The 16,325-nt window shown below is 38.2% G+C and overlaps 1 long non-coding RNA gene across 1 annotated transcript; it reads left to right on the forward strand.

Annotated features, from left to right (window-relative positions):
* The first annotated feature begins 2,619 nt into the window (after positions 1–2,619).
* Positions 2,620–4,105, forward strand: LOC136205319 (uncharacterized). Its single transcript, XR_010675896.1, has 3 exons — positions 2,620–2,976; positions 3,112–3,223; positions 3,727–4,105. It is a non-coding gene; the product is annotated as an uncharacterized lncRNA (long non-coding RNA).
* The last annotated feature ends 12,220 nt before the right edge of the window (positions 4,106–16,325 follow it).

Here is a 16,325-nt window from a genome sequence, read left to right on the forward strand (position 1 = left end):
ACCCATTTAAAATTTAAAAGAATATATGGAAAAAGAAATAAATAAAAAGAATAGAAAAATAAACTTATATTGTAAATAACTTATGTTACTGACCTGATTTTGCTGAATTTTAAAGTGAAAATGAGAACTAAAATGCTCAATATAGTTGAGAGAACTTAGTATATCTATGTTGTTAGTGATTTGGAAAAATGTTAACAAAGTTTTGTTTTCATGCTCAAAAAGAGATGTTGGATCTTTTACTATACTGATGTTTTTACATTTTGTTGACCAATAAATTTTATTTCTACATCCAGACAACAAAAATTTATCAGTTAATGAATGAAAATAAAACAGTATTATTAGGCAGAGTCGGAATTTTCCTTTTATGAAAATATACTAATTTGTATTTTTCATTTTTTATGTGTAAGAAACATCTTTAGTGAAATATACTAATATTTTTAGGAAATATTTATTTTTTAAAAACATGTACATTTTCTTACTTAATGTTAATATATTTTTCGGGTATGGTACGGGGCGGGTACGGGGATCCCCCGCGGGGCGGGGATACGCTTTCCCATCCCCGCCCCGTCCCCGCTAACGGGGCACATATTAATCCCCGTCCCATAATAAAACGGGGCGGGGATTATCCATCCCCGACGGGGCGGGGCCCCGTCGGGGACGGGTAATCCCCACCCCATTTACATCCCTAGTTATATTTCAAATTTATTAGTTAAACTCAATTTATATCTAAATGGTTAGATTAATTCTCCAACTTATTAATTGTGAAATCATATTAGAAAATGCTTATACTTTAAATATGAGTCATGATTACGAAATTAATTGTTGAGCTATTCATATAGCTTTAAAGATAATTTTTAATCATACACTATTTGGAATATAAGTAATTTCCAGATTTTCAGATTTGGGTAATGGCAAAATAAATTAATATCTAAATCATTAGATAAGAGTTAGAAGAAAAAATAAAATAAAATGCTTTTATTAAGAAAAATAAAGTTCACAATGACAAATGTTAATATCAATTTATGCCTTCATTTTACAGATTTCTAAACCCAAATCCAGCTGTTACAAAAACAAGCAAGGAAATACATTCAACAAGGTCAACTTCAGATTCAATTCAGGGATTCAAAAGAGAGAAGATGACAAATTCACAACGGCTTATTGCACCTTGAAAATAGGCATTGTCACAATGGACAAATGCACTCCATCTTGGGACACAGCCACTGCATTCTGAAATCTGAAATTAGCAAGGGACAAATTTGATTACTTGGCTTGAGTCCAAGGAGAAGAATGAGCCAAAGTTGGGCAGCTTGCACCTTGAAACCAGCCACTGCACTGCAGAAGAAAAGACAATGCATCACAAAAGGGACAACATCTTTCTCAATCCCATGATGTTTTGGACCTCTATAAATGAAGGGAACAACATTAGACCAAGGAAAGGGAGGAAAGGGGAGAAGAGAAGAGATCAGCAGCAACATTAGAACAAAAAGGGAAGAGAGAAAAAACACAATGTAAGGGGGAGGGGTTTCTTCTGGTTCTTCATAGTAAGAAGTGAAATAATCGTAAAACTCCACTATAATAGAGGTGGAAGACAAAAGAGAGAGCAAAAACAGAGAGATTTTCATAGACTACATCAACATCAAATGTAATATTCAAGCATATCAATACAAAACACAACCGTTGAGCTTTCGATTTTCTTATTATAATCTATTTATTTGTTTTTACCCATTTATTTCCTGCAAATCAAATCCAGTTTCTTCATATGCATTCTCCATTTCTATTGTTGTTTAACTCAGAAAACATCCACATACATATATATATCATTTGTTACCGGGTTTACCTCTAACTGAATCCGGTCACGGGATTCAGTCCTCTGCATTCCCTCCATTGCCATTACAGCCTCTGACTCACCATAAGTGTATGCATGGTAAATAAAAATGAATAAATACTCATTGATTCTTATTTCTAACCCAATGTATAAGGTTATGTTATAATCATATACACGGTTATCAAAGTCATTTTACAATTAATAAATATTATAATACGGCATTATTTTCTTGATATCTCTCGATTAATGGAGAGATATCAAGAAAATAATATCGTATTATAATATTTATTAATTGTAAAATGACTTTGATAACCGTGTATATGATTATAACATAACCTTATACATTGGGTTAGAAATATGAATCAATGAGTATTTATTCATTTTTATTTATCATGCATACACTTATGACATGATCTTATGTATTAAATTATGGGGATCAAATAGAAGATCACAATTCAATTCATATATATCTAACTTAATTTATTGAATTTATCTACAAGAAAATAAAAGGGATATTAATATTTAAAGAATAAATTAAACTAGAAAAATGACTTAGCATCTATACCTAGTTTGCTTAAAAAACTAAAAGTTAAAACTAAGCTAAATAACGAATTCAAATCAGTTTAATAAATAAAGTGAAATGGGCTATTTGGATTAATAGGGTAGAGAATTGGATTTTATGGACCTAAGTCCATCTCTCATTTACGTCCAGGATGGATTGAGATATGTGGGTTTAATTGATTGAAAAAAGATATGGTCAAATTAGAAATTGAATAAACAGAAGGGGTTAACTCATAAATAAACAAAAGTAAATTAGGGATCATAGATAACAGGGGTTAAATTTGGATTTTTAGGGTTTGATCACAGCCTGCAACCACGTCTTTTCTTCCTCTCTCCTGGAAAAACGAATCCACAGCTCTTACTCCATGGCTGTCGGAAATTTCCGTTCCGCCTTCACCGTGACTGCGTCGTTGTCCCTCCGCAGCATCGCACCGTCTGCTCCTCCGCCTGTCGAGTCCGCTTCCGATGATAATGGCTCCGCCCTCTTACTGACTCCTCCGGCCTTCTCGTTTTCAAGCGCACGCGGGTGGCGATGACAGCAACAATAATGGCGATACTCTCCTTTACGGCTTCATCGGACCTAACCGGCGGTAAGTCTCCGTCGATCTCCTCCTTTTCTTCACTTTTCTTCCTTCTTTGATTTTTTGGTTCGGATCGAGTATTTCTGGTGTTTTACTCATTTTTCTTTGGTTATTCTTTTTTCATCCTCTTTTATTTTGATCCAGATCTGCAATCTATGGTTAATGATAGATGATGGAGGTCGATGGTGAGTCGGAGGCTGTAATGGCGATGGAGGGAATGCAGAGGACTGAATCCCGTGACCGGATTCAGTTAGAGGTAAACCCGGTAACAAACGATATATATGTATGTGGATGTTTTCTGAGTTAAACAACAATAGAAATGGAGAATGCATATGAAGAAACTGGATTTGATTTGCAGGAAATAAATGGGTAAAAACAAATAAATAGATTATAATAAGAAAATCGAAAGCTCAACGGTTGTGTTTTGTATTGATATGCTTGAATATTACATTTGATGTTGATGTAGTCTATGAAAATCTCTCTGTTTTTGCTCTCTCTTTTGTCTTCCACCTCTATTATAGTGGAGTTTTACGATTATTTCACTTCTTACAGTGAAGAACCAGAAGAAACCCCTCCCCCTTACATTGTGTTTTTTCTCTCTTCCCCTTTTGTTCTAATGTTGTTGCTGATCTCTTCTCTTCTCCCCTGTCCTCCCTTTCCTTGGTCTAATGTTGTTCCCTTCATTTATAGAGGTCCAAAACATCATGGGATTGAGAAAGATGTTGTCCCTTTTGTGATGCATTGTCTTTTCTTTTGCAGTGCAGTGGCTGGTTTCAAGGCTGGTTTCAAGGTGCAAGCTGCCCAACTTTGGCTCCTTCTTCTCTTTGGACTCAAGCCAAGTAATCAAATTTGTCCCTTGCTAATTTCAGATTTCAGAATGCAGTGGCTGTGTCTCAAGATGGAGTGCATTTGTCCATTGTGACAATGCCTATTTTCAAGGTGCAATAAGTTGTTGTGAATTTGTCATCTTCTCTCTTTTGAATCCCTAAATTGAATCTGAAGTTGACCTTGTTGAATGTATTTCCTTACTAGCTGGATTTGGGTTTAGAAATCTGTAAAATGAAGGCATAAATTGATATTAACATTTGTCATTGTGAACTTTATTTTTCTTAATAAAAGCATTTTATATTTTATTTTATTTTTTCTTCTAACTCTTATATTAATTTATTTTGCCATTACCCAAATAGTGTATGATTAAAAATTATCTTTAAAGCTATATGAATAGCTCAACAATTAATTTCGTAATCATGACTCATATTTAAAGTATAAGCATTTTTTAATATGATTTCACAATTAATAAGTTGGAGAATTAATCTAACCATTTAGATATAAATTGAGTTTAACTAATAAATTTGAAATATAACCATTCCAAAAATCATATTTAGAATACAACAAATTATATTTCAAATATAATTTAGGGTTGGGTTCTTCCTTTTCTGCGGAGCTCTGGGCTATTCTTACTGGAATCAATCTTGCTAAAAGGCTGGGTGTTAAGAGGCTCTCTGCGGAGTCTGATAATTTGGAAGCAATCAAAATGATTTCTGAGAATCATTCTATGGGTCTTAACAATCGCAACCTCATCAAAGCTATTATAAGGCTTTGCTCCTCCTTTGAGTTCGTAGAGTTCAGACACATTTTTAGAGAGCAGAATCGTGTTGCTGATCGCTTGGCGGCGGCGGGCCATGAAGGGACGTTAGGCGTTACTACCCTTCCTGTTTCCCCTAGTTTCATCTCTCATCTTCTCTTAGAAGATAGGATTGGGGTTAGCTTCCCTAGGCTAATTCCTGGGTAGTTTGTTGTTATTCGTTTTTCTTTTCCTTTTCTACCAAAAAAAAAAAAATATTTCAAATATAATTTATGACCTGAAAAATATTTCTATTCCAATAAATCACATCTCTAATATAATTTGATAATTATACCGAGATATAAAAAATTGGTATAAAATATAATTTTCTTAATAAATTACACTTGTAATAGAAAGTTTGCATTTCTAATATAATTCTCGAATTTGTTAGAATTCCAAATATAATCAGTTAAAGTTTTAAAAAATATCCCGGACAAAAATGGGTATCTACACAGTCCAGCCGCTGAGTCTGGGTGGAAGAAGATTTTCCTTGGTCATTGTAGATGGCTTTTCTCGGTACACTTGGATCATCTTGCTGAGTAGTGAGGAGGAGACCTTTGAGACATTTTCAAATTTGGTTAGAAAACTTGAAAATGATAAAGACCTAAAATTGGCTCACATCCGAAGTGATAATGGTGGAGAATTCAAAAACCAACAGTTTGTTGAATTCTGTGAAGCCAGCGACATTGACCATAATTTTTCTGCTCCCAGAACGCCTCAACAAAATGAGGTTGTTGAAAGGAAGAACAGAATCTTGGTTGAAATAGCTAGGACAATGCTGAGTGGGCATAGGCTTCCAAAGTACTTTTGGGGAGAAGCTGTCAACACAGCGTGCTATATTCTTAATAGGGCTCTTGTTAGACCTATACTAAAGAAAACCCCCTACGAACTTTGGAAAGGACGAAAGCCCAATATTGGATACTTTCGTGCCTTTGGCTGTAAATGTTTTATTTTGAATACCAAAGATAGCTTAGCTAAGTTTGACTCAAAAGCTGATGAAGCTATCTTTTTAGGCTACTCAACAAACAGCAAAACATACAGAGTTTTCAATAAACGAACTCAAGTTTTAGAAGAGTCAGTACATGTTGAGTTCGACGAAACTAACCCTGCAGGAAGATATCAGCCGCTGACCAAGGATGATCCACACTCAGCACCCGCTGATCAACATACAACCGCTGAGTCATTCCCTCAAGGGCTGACCAAAGGTAAAAGTGAACCTCAAATTGTTTTCACTGACCAATCTACACCTGCAGAGATTGTTGAAACACAGACAACACAAGACATCAATCTACAAAAGGAGATAAGGATACCAAGAGGACACTCAGAGAGTGCTATTCTTGATGCCGTTGAGAATACCCTGATGACAAGAAATCAACTCAGGAGATACCTCAGCAACGTAGCCTTCGTCTCAGTTCAGGAACCAAAGAACTTCGCTGATGCTGAGCACGATGAATTCTGGATGAGCGCAATGCAAGAGGAACTTGATCAATTCAGAAGAAACGATGTATGTGAGTTAGTGCCACATCCAAGGAGTCAGAAGACCATTGGAACAAGATGGGTCTTCCGCAACAAGCTGAATGAACAAGGAAATGTAGTCAGGAACAAAGCAAGACTTGTAGCTCAGGGCTACAGTCAGCAAGAAGGTATTGACTACGGTGAGACCTTTGCTCCAGTGGCAAGGCTAGAGGCTATTAGAATTTTATGCGCTTATGCAAGTTATATGAACTTTAAACTGTTTCAAATGGATGTTAAGAGTGCATTCCTTAATGGAGTTATAAACGAGGAAGTCTATGTTAATCAGCCTCCAGGGTTTGAGGATCCTAAATTCCCAAACCACGTTTATAAACTCAAAAAGGCTCTGTACGGCCTCAAGCAAGCACCACGTGCTTGGTATGAGAGGCTGACCAGTTTCCTGCTGACTAGAAATTATGTCAGAGGCAAAGCTGATACAACCTTATTCATTAAGAGAAAGGGTAAAGACACCCTGCTGGCTCAAATATATGTTGATGATATTATTTTCGGTGCTACTAATGAGTCAATGTGCAAGGAATTTAGCAAGCAAATGCAGACTGAGTTTGAAATGTCAATGATGGGAGAACTCAACTTCTTCCTTGGACTTCAAATCAAATAAGGGAAAAATGGCATCTTCATCAGTCAAGCTAAATATGCCAAGGAGATATTGAAGAAATATGATCTTGAAAACTGCAAGCCAATATCTACTCCTATGGGCACTGACACTGTCCTTTGTGCTGACGAGAATGGTAAGTCGGTAGACAGCAAATTGTATCGAGGTATGATAGGCTCTCTACTTTACTTAACAACAAGTAGACCGGACATTCAGTTCTCAGTATGCTACTGTGCTAGATATCAATCTAACCCTAAGGAATCTCATTATATAGCTGTAAAAAGAATCCTTAGATATTTGCAAAGCTCAGTGAACGCAGGTTTATGGTATCCCAACACTCATGATTTTACACTCGTTGGATACACTGACGCTGACTATGGACGAGACAAGCTTGAACGAAAAAGCACCTCTGGAGGATGCCACTTCATAGGAAGCTGTCTTGTATCCTGGTTCAGCAAGAAGCAGGCGTCAGTAGCCTTGTCTACCACTGAAGCTGAGTACATTACTGCTGGACACTGTGTTGCTCAAGTCCTTTAGATTAAGCAACAACTTGAAGACTATGGTGTTCAAACAAAGACAATTGAGGTCAAGTGTGACAACAAAAGTGCAATTGATCTATCAAAGAACCCAATTCAGCACAGCAGGATGAAGCATGTCAGCATCAGACATCACTTCATTAGAGACCATGTACTCAAAGGTGAGATCAAGCTGACCTATGTCCCAACGGATGAGCAGCTTGCAGCTATCTTCACGAAGCCATTGGCTCGTGAGCAGTACAGCATACTGAGAGAAGCCATTGGTATGTTTAATCCTCTTCAGTAAATTTCAGCTCTTAATATATATTCATGTTGAGTGAATTACCATGCTGAATGACTTATGCTATTACTTGCTGAGTGGATAGATGTATGCTGAGTATTTAATGCTAAATGAATGAATATCACATACTGAGCAAATATTGGCACCGAGTAGTTATCTCAAACTGAGAAATCAATTACTTAAATCATCCGTTTGTGTAAAACTGACTACTCAGAATATAAAACGTTTAGAATTCTAAACGCTGAGTATAAGATCCGTTGCATTTAATGCTAAAGCACGCGAATAGCCACCTAGGATGACGTATACGCCGAATGTGTCATGAATGCCAGGATCCTTGTTGGTTGACAATCCCAAGGCAAAACTGACACATGGATTCGATAAGATCCACCTCTCACAGCTATAAATAATGGGCAAATCCCCATTTTTTATCTCTTTACACTTACTGAATTCTCTGGCATAAATACTCTCTCTCTAAAAACTCTCAAAACTTCCAAACCCCTCTCTGAAACTATGACTAAGATTTCCTTGAACATCTCCGGTGCCGGTCACTCTAAGACCAGTTCCGATGAACCTTCCAGGCATTCTACTCCGCCTGGAACGACTGAGGCCACTACACCGAGCAAAGGAAAAGCTGGCCAAGCCACCTCCTCTAAAGGAAAGCCGGCCAAAGTCAGAACCTATACTAAGGTCTTCGAAAATGTTAGAGAGTGGAAGATTGACCACTCAAGGTGGTTCTCTGAGGCTTTCGTAGAAACCGAGCAACCATTCTGTGAATGGATATCGAAGAATGGCTGGACCGAGCTGTTCTCAATCAGAGATCCAACTTACCCTGACTTAGTAAGGGAATTCTACCATAATCTGCGGGTTGCTGACGATAACCAGGACCACCTAGTAACTGTGGTAAAAGAGAAAAATTTTTTTGTCAACCCTACCTACCTTGCCAACTTGCTGAAACTGAAGAATGAAGGAACAAAATAGAGGAGGACTGGTGATCATGAAGGAACTAGGTACTCTGCCACCTTCTGCAAGCCCGCTGGCCATTCTGGAGAAATCTCCAGTTCCTCAATGGGCCAGCACCAAAAGATGGCACACTACCTGCTGACCAATTATATCTTCCCAAAGATAAATTGCACCAGCTCAGCAACAAACTTTGAGCAATGCTTCATATGGCATATGCTGACCTACAAGGCCATCAACATGCTAGTATTCTTAATTGCCGGCTTCCAAAGGAGCACTGGAACTCTAAGGCTGGGCTCACTCATTACCAGAATCCTCATAGACCATCAGATTGACCTATCCGAGGAAACTGAGGCCTAAGGCTCTGAGATCACAGCTGCTGCGCTGCGTGCCTTGAAGTTTGACCAACCGATTAAGAAAGCCAAAGGTGCTGATCAGCCTGCTGAGGAGACTGTCCCAAAGAAGGGCAAAAGAACAAAGGCTCCAACTGCCCGCAAAAGGAAAGCTGTTGGGACTCCTTCAAAAGATGCTGAGGCTCCGGCCAAGAAGCTGAAGTCAGTTGCTCAAAAAGGTCAGGAGAGACCTAAGTCAGCTGAGAAGAGAAGCAGGCAAGATGAGCCTGATACAGAAGAAAGAATGGATGCTGATGAGCAACCTCTGAAGAAGAAGAAGTCTTCAGAGCTGACCCCTATTGATGCTATCCCTACTGACTTCATTGTTCCTGGTGATTCTCACTTCACACAATGTCAGGGAACTGAAGCTGAGCATCAAGAAGACGATGTGCAACTGGATGATCAGTTCATCACACAGCTTGAAGAAGAGCTAGAAGAAAACGAAGGGAATGATCAACAGGAGGAAGAAGAAAATGGTCAGGATGACACTAAGGAGACTGCCAGTGAAGAGGAAACTGCTGACCCAACTAATACTGAGTTGGCTGCAGATGAAGAACAAGAACAAACTGACCAGCTCAATGCTGATCAAGAAGAAATTTCTCCTCCTCACTCAGTAGAGTCTATCCCAGCTGACACTACACCTCCTCGAAGAAGAAGACTAGTAAAGGCAAGTCAGACAACTGTCATTGACCTTCCTGTCCAGAAGCCGACCAAAGACCCTTCTACACTTAAGCTAAAAATTTTCAGCAAACAAACTTCTTCTTCTCTGCCAGCTTCTCTTGAAAAGCAAGCCTCTGTTTTTCACTACAGGAACAAGCCGACTTGAATGCTTATGCCAACCCTACAAGCCAAACCGAGCAAGTTCTCGCTAATGCTGCTGCTCCAAGCACTGTGCTGACTCAGGAAACTCCTGCCCCTGTCAGCACTGAACCCATTCAGCTTACTTCTGCACCAACAATCATTCCTGCCGATCAATCATCTCTACAAGAGAACCAAGTGCAGATTGAAAACCCCCTTCCAGTCACTGACCATGTCGTCACTGAGAAAAATTTGACTCCTCCATCAACTGGTCACACTGAGGAAACTAGGCAACCTGATGAAGGATCACTCAGCTATCTGCATGCCACCGAGTCTGGTAGACAAATCATCAACTCGGTGCAGTAATTAATCACAAATCTTCATCAAAATGCTGAACCTACTGCTGGGTCTACCAACAATGAGTCAACTCAGCTATCCCAAGTCACTCAGCTTTTAAATGAAGTTAAAGGACTGAAGGATCTGCTAAGTGTTATGATCTCAATTCAATCACAACAGCCCAAGCAGGACTCAATAACGAAGCTGGCTGAGCTCCAACTGACAACGGTTCAACATCTCAACACTCTTCAGGGACAATTCCAGACCTTGTCAGCTGCGAACACTCAATATGCAACTTCTGCTGAACTTAAGATGCTCTTTGCCCAGCTTCACACTGAGCAAAACAAGACCAACCATCAGCTGGCTTCCTACTCTCAATGCTCAGTGGAGCAAATTAGCGAAGCCGTTCGTTTGCTGAACTTCAATAAGCAAGAGATGGACATTGACCAAATGAAGCAGAATGAGATACTGGTCACTACCCAAAAGACTTGCACCCATGTGCATCACTATAATATCCAGCGTCAATATTATGACTCAGCCTTGCTGAAGACATTTCATCAAGTTTTTGCTGCACTGTCAGATACAATTACTTGGGTGGGTAAGTCTCAAGCCTACATACTGAGCATGCTCAGCGCAGCTGAACTCAGTATACCTAAAGAGGTCTTGGATGATGGCGTTGCTGTCTTCGACGACATCAATGAAAGTGCCGACAAGCTTAAGGAGTTGTCCACCTTACTGACCAACGCGGCCTTAACCGACTCCTTTAGAATTCCTCCTCCTCCCGATGCTGACAAAATGGGGGAGAAAGAACAAGCTAGAACTCAGCAGGAGGCTGCTAGAAGTAGTCAGTCTAAGCATAAGAAGAAGAAATAGAAATAGGCTAACTCAGTTTGTTTATTACTTTGTAGTTCTATGTTTCTTTTTGCTTATCTTTTTGCTGTATATGCTGACTACTTTATTTCAATACAATACTTGCATCTTTTATCCAAACTTGAGTTATTTTATATGATGCTGAGTATTATGTTATTATGTATCTTCAAATACATCAACTGTGTTTACTGTTTATAATACTTGTTGATTGTATGCTATGCTGATAAAATGTTTGACATTATCTTGTATGTTTATTAAACACTGTCTCATAAGACCCATTGAACAATAAAATACTCAGCGCTCTCTGAATGTTACGCTTAACACTGAGTAAAATAGAATATGTTCCATGAGCTGACCTATATCTGAAAACTGACCTTAGACTTACTCGATTAAACCTTAAAATGTTTAGAGTAAAACTAAGTCAGTAGCTCAACCCTGACGGGGGAGTCTGCTAAGTAATATTAGGACAACTATCATGGGGGAGCTCAACACTGAGTTCTTCGCTGAATAGTTTTGCCAACATCAAAATGGGGGAGTTTGTTGAAACACCTTTCCACATGATTTTGATTTGACAAAATTATTTAAGTAAAATTAAATATATTCTAAACACACTAAGTTTAAATGCTTTGATTTATTACACTAATGTGTTTGTTCAATGTTGAGTTAAATTGTTTATAAGACATAAAGACTAAAAGGCTTAAAGCCCAAGTCAAACAGATCAAGACCACTCGGCCCGGGTGTGCAAAACGCTGTCGTTGTGTACAAAACGCAGCTCAGCGAAAGAAGGATCAAGAAGACCTTCGTTGAACAACTTCGGAACGAAGCTGCTGAGTTGTATCGACAAAGAGTACAAGACAGCAGCTGAGCAAGAACAACTTCTAGACAAAGTATTTCTACTTTGGGTAAAGTTCAGAAGACACAGAAAGCTGTCTAGTTGACCTTACCATAAATGGAGAGACATTCTGTAGAACTGACTAAAAGCTGCTCAGTACTGACCGAAGACAGAAGATACTTGAATCTGATTGGCCAAGAGCACTGAGCAGGACTGAGTGACAACGACAGGAAGCCGTTTCCCTCCAACGGTTATTTCGAAATTCGAAATGACTAATACCTCAGACGTCTCTATAAATAGGGCCTTTCAGTTGCTTCATTCGATGCAGATCTTCATTAAGCCATTACGCTGACCAAAATTCTACTCGAAGTTCTGTGAGAAAAAGCAAAGCAAATACTTACACCAAATTCTATATCTTTCGTGTAAAAGTCTAGAGTGATTATCCAATCATCTAAAGTGTCTTAGCAATTGTTGTTTAGGACAATCTTATTATCAATTCTAGAAATAGAAAGGAGAGGCTGAGTACTCGGTTATAGTACTCAGCAATAGAATAGGAGTGAGTAGAGGTATAGAGGAAGGTACTCTTGTTATACTCAGCTTCTTGTTGTAAAAGGTTTGATGCTCTACCGTTAAAGAGCTCAGTAGAGAATTCGAAAGCTCGGAACGTGTTCTGGGGACAGGACGTAGGCGTAGAGGCTGAACCTGGATAAATCTGCTGAGTAACATCGTTCTAACCTTAAACTCCTTTAATCTATATATTGCTTGCTTAAACAAAACCGACCAAGTAAATAAGTCACGCTGAGTTGTGTGCATTGAGTATCTGAGTTCAGGAATAGACTTAAGTGCTATCTCCTGACTCAAAGAAATAAGCTGACTTAGTCACCAGTTGACTAAGCTAGTGTCTTACTTCACTCAGCGCGCTGTATAATTCCTTTTCAAAGAAAAAGAAGTCAGCCTCAACGTACAAAATTTTAAATAGTTCCTAACCCCCCCTTGGAACTAACTTGTTACGTTATAAGGGACCAACATTCCAGACATATTTCTGTGGCTTCTGAATATTTCAGAAAATGGACAGACTTTGTCTTCCAAGTTGACCGATCATTGATGCTAACCTGGCGATAACTTAGCTTGACTCAGCGGCTTCGCCTTCAAGCTTTTAAAGAAGAAGACTTTTTCTTTTTCAATGCTGATTTGCATCTTACTCAGCTTCGGCTGTGTGACTTTCATCAGTTGACTTGGCCTTGACTTTCTCTTATAGATTTCTTAGTTCCTATTCTTATGAATCAACTTACTCAACATTGAACAAACACATTAGTACAATTAAATCAAAACACTTAAATTTAATTGTGTTGAAATATTTTTTATCATGGAGATTTAATTAAATAATTTTGTCAAATCAAAATCATGTGGAAAGGTGTTTCAACAAATTTCACTAAATCCGAAAGTTTTAAAATAAAAAAGTCAAATCAATAAAGAAGAAAAGAAAAATCACGGAGAATGATGGTTGCGAGTCCCACGAGCAAACTCAATTTCTCCCGAAAAATATTTTGAAATTGGTCAGGCACCCTCGTTAGGTGGGAGAGACCCGCGAGTGGGAAACCGTGCCCGGATAGTCGCCGGTATGATGCCCCGCAAAGGGAGCATCACCCAGCTGACACAAGGCGTGATGCCCCGCAAGTGGTGCGTCACCCACGAATGCTGGGCGCGACACCCGGTAAGCTGGGCGAAGCGCCCAAAAAAACATTGGGCGAGACGCCCAGCGTTGGGCGCACGCCCAATAGTCGCTGGGCGTACACCTAGCGAGTGTGGGCGTACGCCCAACTTGGGATCCATGCCTATAAAAAAGGCACGGATCCCAATGCATTTAGGAGGATTTTTTTGGGAGGGAAATTTTTTTCTTAAAAATGAAAGTTTGGAAAAATTAAAAAATATACATTGGACCAAAATTATAAAAAAACACAAAAAATCGTAACTCGTGGAATCGACCGACTCTCAATCGTCAATACCGATCTAGAGGTATTATCCGAGGACTACACTCTTGAATTTATTTATTTCATCGCTTTTTATTTATCTAATTACTCGCATTTATTTATTTAATTCTCGTTTTGCATTTAAATAATTTTTGGGTTTCCGGTTTTAAATAAAAACCTCATTTTGGGTCCCAATACGAATTGTGACCTGATTAAAGGGTAGTTCAGGACCAAAACGTTGTAGATCCACGATTTGTAAAAATTTTAAATTAATATTTCAAAAATAAAACGTCATTTTAGTAACCTCTGTTACAAAGCTATGATCCGATTTGGGTAGTTCAGAGACTAAAATGATAAGAATAGATTAGATCTAATGTTTTTTTTTGTAAATTCAAAACTTTACAAATTGTGGATCTATAACGTTTTGTAGCCTTCTTATTGTAAGCTCCCGCCATTTTGCTCTAATACATCTGCAAGTGGTCCAGTGCCTTCTACCTCTTCTCATTGATCAATGCCAACTAGTCAAATTTGTTATGCACGCACTCGCCTTTGTCGATTCTGGCTTCTAAAATCAATATCAATGACTGTGCTTCAATCTTAACTAGCAACACGACTTTAGCTCTGTATACTAATGAAAATAGGGTTTTTCCCGTGGATATCCTGACGCTTGTTCTGTATCCCTATAGTGCAAAAGGTAGCTTCTTAGCCCAGTCACGGTAGGTGACCACCATCTTGGACATGATATTCTTCACTAACTTGTTTGCTGCTTCCACCACATCGTTCATTTATGGGCGATACGGGGATGACTTATAGTGTTGAATACCATAATGTTGTAGCAATTCCTTAGTTGCCCATTAAAATTGCACCCTGTTGTTTGAGACGATGCGATGTGGCACCTCATACCTGGTGAAAATATTTCTTTTAATGAATTTAGCCATTTTTAGAGTCATTATATTGGCAGATGACTCTACCTCAACCCATTTCAGAAAGTAATCCCTCGCTACCACAACGAATCTATGTCCTTTTCGACGTTGATGGTTGGATCTCCCCCGATTATGTCAATCTGCCATATTGCAAATGGTCATGGTGTCAACATATTGTGCAATTCAAACAACGGAAGATGAGTAAGTTCCCTGTAGATTTTGTTGGTCCCTTGTGAGATAGAATCTAGTTCCAAGGGGGGGGGGGGGGGGTGAATGGAACTATTAATAAATTTAACGGTTTATAAATTTACTCATAATTAATTCAATAACAACAAGGCTGCTCAGAATTAGAGGCAAACTTTGTTTGCTGTATTCAACAAGAACAAGGCTTACTTATGCTTCTGAACGTTAAACACTAGGCCACACAATTGGGGTAGCCTTTCTGTGACTTGATTAAATATACTATTGAGTACAATAGTCAGAAGTGCAAGTTATATACTTTTAAGCCTATAAGCAAGCAATATAAATATATTAGAACACTACAAGAAAATAACAGTTTACCAACGACATTTTACCAACGGCCAATATATCGTAGTTATTAGCTAGGACATACTTACAAGTTATTCACGAAATTATTCAATCAAAAGTACAGATAAAGATAGCTACCAAATACAAACAACTTACCAACAACATAAACTACAAACGACCTTCGTCGTTGGTAATTGCAATGAAAATACATGTCTATATAATGTCGTTGGTAATAGCAACAACATACCAACAACGTACCTTCAAATATTTATTTAAAAAAGTTAAACAATTTTTTGTAATAATTCCAAAATAATTATTTCGAAATAACAAAAACCTACCAACGACTCAAAAATTAAATTCCAAATAGCAACAACTTACCCAGGACTGAAAATAATTACATCTCCCGCTATTTTCCAAAATTTTCCCTCTTTTTCTAAATTTTCCTAAATTTCCCTGCTTCCCTCTTTCCTAAATGTACTGTACTTTTCCATTCTCTCTCCATTTTCTTTTCATCTCCCTTTCTGAAACGATGTCCCCTAATTTTTTCATGTCGTTTGAAATCCATTGCGACCCATATCTTGAAAATCATGGCGGCTCTATCTAGTTAGGTTTCAGTCGTTCATTCCCCTCTCTATACTCCGGTCTGGTCACTGTTAGAAAGAAATTTCCAGTCGTCTTTCTCCAGAACCAAGCCACTCCAGCCCAGGTTTCATTCTTTCCTTTTCAATTCTTAATTTATATATCTATATGAATTTCGCACAAATTTTTAACTGAAAGGATTTTGGCTAAAATATATGTTCAGTTTGTATCATTGCTTGAAAATCTATTGTGAGAATAAACCTAGTTTGTGCACTCAGATGCTTATATATGTGTTTTTTATTAACTTTTCTACAAAATTGACTTCTAAGATTTCCCTTTAGCCGTTTATGTTTTAGATTTTAGATTCTTAAGTTATCTCCACTATTTCCATGGTCTTTCTCAAAGGTCATCCTTTGCTTAAATTGAGAATCTGATGGCTTAATTTCCCAAAGAGTTAGGTGTGTTTTGTTTTCATATTATGATGGTTTATGAGCTCTTTATTTTCTACTTTGTCCTTAGAACTACTTTAATCTTTCTCTGCTATTGTTTCTCTGTAACCACGAGCTTGCCATTTGGTAAATACTTTACACCCAACTGCTTTTTTCACT

The sequence above is a fragment of the Euphorbia lathyris genome, chromosome 9 (assembly GCF_963576675.1).
Source record: "Euphorbia lathyris chromosome 9, ddEupLath1.1, whole genome shotgun sequence".
NCBI classification, from domain to species: Eukaryota; Viridiplantae; Streptophyta; class Magnoliopsida; order Malpighiales; family Euphorbiaceae; genus Euphorbia; species Euphorbia lathyris.